This window comes from Arachis hypogaea, chromosome 15 (assembly GCF_003086295.3).
Source record: "Arachis hypogaea cultivar Tifrunner chromosome 15, arahy.Tifrunner.gnm2.J5K5, whole genome shotgun sequence".
Lineage (NCBI taxonomy): Eukaryota > Viridiplantae > Streptophyta > Magnoliopsida > Fabales > Fabaceae > Arachis > Arachis hypogaea.
Window position 1 is genome coordinate 52,496,775 of NC_092050.1, and position 5,137 is coordinate 52,501,911.

General features: G+C 36.5%; 1 non-coding gene across 1 annotated transcript; it reads left to right on the plus strand.

The window, feature by feature from the left end:
• The first annotated feature begins 523 nt into the window (after nt 1-523).
• Nucleotides 524-631, plus strand: LOC112753164 (small nucleolar RNA R71). Its single transcript, XR_003177560.1, has one exon. It is a non-coding gene; the product is annotated as a small nucleolar RNA R71 (small nucleolar RNA).
• The last annotated feature ends 4,506 nt before the right edge of the window (nt 632-5,137 follow it).

Sequence of the window (5,137 nt, forward strand, 5' to 3'; positions counted from 1 at the left end):
ATGATGGAAAAGGCTTGCTATTGCTAAACATGTTTCTTCCACCATTATTAAAGCCTTGTTGGGGCTTTTGATCCTTCCATGAGAAATTTGGATGATTTCTCCATGTTGAGTTATAGGTGTTTCCATAAGGTTCACCTAAGTAATTTACCTCTGCTATTGCAGGGTTCTCAGGATCATAAGCTTCTTCTTCAGAAGATGCCTCTTGAGTACTGTTGGATGCAGCTTGCATTCCATGCAGACTCTGAGAGATCATATTGACTTGCTGAGTCAATATTTTATTCTGAGCCAATATGGCATTCAGAGTATCAACCTCAAGAACTCCCTTCTTCATAGGCGTCCTGTTACTCACAGGATTCCTTTCAGAAGTGTACATGAACTGGTTATTAGCAACCATGTCAATGAGTTCTTGAGCTTCTGCAGGCGTTTTCTTTAGGTGAATGGATCCACCTGCAGAAGTGTCCAGTGACATCTTTGATAGCTCAGATAAACCATCATAGAATATATCCAGGATGGTCCATTCTGAAAGCATGTCAGAAGGACACTTTTCGGTCAACTGTTTGTATCTTTCCCAAGCTTCATAGAGGGATTCACCTTCTTTCTGTCTGAAGGTTTGAACATCAGCTCTAAGCTTGCTCAGCTTTTGAGGAGGAAAGTACTTGGCTAAGAAAGCCGAGACCAGCTTATCCCAAGAGTTCAGGCTGTCTTTGGGTTGAGAATCCAACCATAATCTAGCTCTGTCTCTTACAGCAAAAGGGAAAAGCATGAGCCTGTAGACTTCAGGATCTACTCCATTAGTCTTAACAGTATCACATATCTGCAAGAATTCAGTTAAGAACTGAAAAGGATCTTCGGATGGAAGTCCATGAAACTTGCAGTTCTGCTGCATCAGAGAAACTAATTGAGGTTTCAGCTCAAAGTTGTTTGCTACAATGGCAAGAATGGAGATGCTTCTTCCATGTAAATTGGAATTAGGTGCAGTAAAGTCACCAAGCATCTTCCTTACATTATTATTATTTTCGGCTGCCATCTCCTCTTCCTGTTCGAAAATTTCTGAAAGATTTTCTCTGGATTGTTGTAATTTAGCTTCTCTTAATTTTCTCTTCAGAGTCCTTTCAGGTTCTGGATCTGCTTCCACAAGAATGTTCTTATCCTTGCTCCTGCTCATATGACAAAGGAGAAGGCACAGAATAATAATAATAATAATAGAGATCCTTTATACCACAGTATAGGGATCCCTGTGTAAGTAGAAGAAGAGGGGGAGACAAAGAATGTGATGTAAAGAAAGAAACACAACTGTGAGGATGGCAGAGATGTGAGATGAGATGTTAGGATATGAATGAATAAATAGAATAAGATGGGGGAGGGATAATTTTCGAAAATTATTTTGAAAAAAAGTTAGTGATTTTCGAAAAATGGTTTTTGAAAATTGTTAGTATTTTTTCGAAAAATTTTTAAAATCAAAAATAAAAATAAGAATAATTAGTTAATTAAAAAGAAATTTTTGAAAAAGAGGGAAGATATTTTCAAAAATTAGAGAGAGAGAGTTAGTTAGGTAGTTTTGAAAAAGTTAAGAAACAAACAAAAAGTTAGTTAGTTAGTTGAAACAAATTTTGAAAAGATAAGAAGTTAGGAGGTTAGAAAAGATATTTTGAAATTAGATTTTTGAAAAAGATAAGATGAGAAGATATTTTTGAAAAGATATGATAGAAATTAGTTTTTGAAAAAGATTTGATTTTTAAAATCTCAATTAATGACTTGATTCATAAGAAATCACAATATATGATTCTAGAACTTAAAGTTTGAATCTTTATTAACAAGCAAGTAACAAACTTCAAATTTTTGAATCAAAACATTAATTGATTATGTTATTTTCGAAAATTTGGTATAAAAATAAGAAAAAGATTTTTGAAAAATATTTTTGTAATTTTCGAAAATAACTAAGACTTTTGAAAAAGATTTGATTTTTGAAAAAGATTTTGAAAAAGATAAGATTTTCAAATTGAAAATTTGATTTGACTCATAAGAAACAACTTGATTTTAAAAATTTTTGAAAAGGTCAACTCAATTTTCGAATTTGATGAGAGAAAAAGGGAAAGATATTTTTTTGATTTTTGAAATTTTTATGAAAAACATGAAAATTATGCAATGCATGAAATTTTTAGATCAAAACAATGAATGCATGCAAGAATGCTATGAATGTCAAGATGAACACCAAGAACACTATCAAGATCATGATGAACATCAAGAACACAATTTTAAAAAATTTTTTAATGCAAAGAAAACATGCAAGACACCAAACTTAGAATTCTTTAATGGTTAGACACTAAGAATTCAAGAATGCATATGAAAAACACCATACAACACAAAACAAAAAATCATCAAGATCAAACAAGAAGACTTACCAAGAACAACTTGAAGATCATGAAGAACACTATGAATGCATGAAATTTTTGAAAAATGCAAGATGCACATGCAATTGACACCAAACTTATAATATGACTCAAAACTTAAACATGAAACATAAAAATATTTTTTTGATTTTTATGATTTTCTACTCCCTTTTTTTTTCGAAAATTAATTTGAAAAAGGAAAATAAGGATTCCAAAATTTTTGACATGAATTCTAGGAATCTTGCCATGTTAGTCTAAAGCTTCAGTCCAGGAATTAGACATGGCTCACTAGCCAGCCAAGCTTTCAATGAAAGCTCCGGTCCAAAACACTAGATATGGCCAATGGCCAGCCAAGCTTTAGCATGTAATTCAGACATGACACGCCTGACATACTCATTCCCAAAGGAATTAGACATGGCTTTACAGCCAGCCAGGCTTCAACATGCTTCATGAAACACTAGAATTCATTCTTAAAAATTTTGAATAAAATTTTTGAAAACATTTTTTATATTATTTTCGAAAACAGATGAGAAAATTTTGAAAGATTTTTGAAAAATTTTTGAAAAGAAAACAAAAAGAAAATTACCTAATCTGAGCAACAAGATGAACCGTCAATTGTCCAAACTCAAACAATCCCCGGCAACGGCGCCAAAAACTTGGTGCACGAAATTGTGATGTCCAGGCTTAAACTATTCCTGGCACGTGAGCAACTTGGTACGCGTAATCGTGATTACACATTCATAATTTGTCACAACTTCGATACAACTAACCAGCAAGTGCACTGGGTCGTCCAAGTAATACCTTACGTGAGTAAGGGTCGAATCCCACGGAGATTGTTGGTATGAAGCAAGCTATGGTCACCTTGCAAATCTCAGTCAGGCGGATATAAAGTGATAATGGTGTTTTCGAATATTATATAATAAAATAGGGATAGGGATACTTATGTAATTCATTGGTAGGAATTTCAGATAAGCGAATGGAGATGCTTTCGTTCCTCTGAACCTCTGCTTTCCTGCTATCTTCATCCAGTCAGTCTTACTCCTTTCCATGGCTGGCTTTATGTGATACATCACCACTGTCAATGGCTACTTTCGGTCATCTCTCAGGAAAATGATCCAATGCCTGTCACGGCACGGCTAATCGTCTGGAGGCATCACCCTTGCCAATGGCTTCATCTTATCCTCTCAGTGAATAATATGCTCACGCACCCTGTCACGGCACGGCTATTCATCTGTCGGTTCTCGATCATGCTGGAATAGGATTTACTATCCTTTTGCGTCTGTCACTAACGCCCTGCAATCGCGAGTTTGGAGCTCGTCACAGTCATTCATTCATCGAATCCTACTCGGAATACCACAGACAAGGTTTAGACTTTCCGGATTCTCTTGAATGCCACCATCATTCTAGCTTACGCCACGAAGATTCTGGTTAGGAGATCTAAGAGATATTCATTCTAGCTTATTTCATGTAGAACGGAAGTGTTTGTCAGGCACGCGTTCATAAAGGAGAAGGATGATGAGCGTCACACATAATCATCACCTTCATCACGTTCTCGGGTGCGAATGGATATCTTAGAAGCGAAATAAGATGAATTGAATAGAAAACAGTAGTACTTTGCATTAATCTTTGAGGAACAGCAGAGCTCCACACCTTAATCTATGGAGTGTAGAAACTCTACCGTTGAAATTACATAAGTGAAAGTCCAGGCATGGCCGAGATGGCCAGCCGCTAAAGTCTAAGAACAATGCATTCAAAGATGATCCTAAGATCCTAAGATGATCAAAAGATGCCTAATACAATAGTAAAAGGCCCTATTTATAATAAACTAGCTACTAGGGTTTACATGAGTAAGTAATTGATGTATAAATCCACTTCCTGGGCCCACTTGGTGTGTGTTTGGGCTGAGCGTGAGTGTTGCACGTGTAGACGTCCTTCCTGGAGTTGAACGCCAGCTTTTGTGCCAGTTTGGGTGTTCAACTCTGGTTTTGGCTCCTTTTCTGGCGCTAGACGCCAGATTTGGGTAGAAAGCTGGCGTTGAACGCCAGTTTACGTCATCTATTATTGGCCAAAGTATGGACTATTATATATTGCTGGAAAGCCTTGGATGTCTACTTTCCAACGCAATTGGAAGCGCGCTATTTCGAGTTCTGTAGCTCCAGAAATTCACTTTGAGTGCAGGGAGGTCAGAATCCAACAGCATCAGCAGTTCTTCTTCAACCTCTGAATCAGATTTTTGCTCAAGTCCCTCAATTTCAGCCAGAAAATACCTGAAATCACAGAAAAACACACAAACTCATAGTAAAGTCCAGAAATGTGAATTTAACATAAAAACTAATGAAAACATCCCTAAAAGTAACTAGATCCTACTAAAAACATACTAAAAACAATGCCAAAAAGCGTATAATTTATCCGCTCATCACTAGCCTAGACTCTATACTCACCTAGCCCCTCTAAACTACTAAAGCGAGGGAAAGTACGTTCTAGGTCTTCAAAACTCAAGTCAGGTGGATCGTCATCAAAAGGTGGAAGGTCGTCTACTAATCCTCTACACGATCATATGTCATCAAAGAACGTCTCTCAAGTACTTCATTGAGTGGCCACATAACAGCAACATCGTACGGAGGACTTAGGTTAAAGTTTGTAGATAAGCAGGGTGCAGACATTGGCTGGCCTCACAATATATACATATAAACAGGTAACAGAGTTCACTCTAGGCTCAGAAGACTACCTAGAGCGGAATCCTCTTT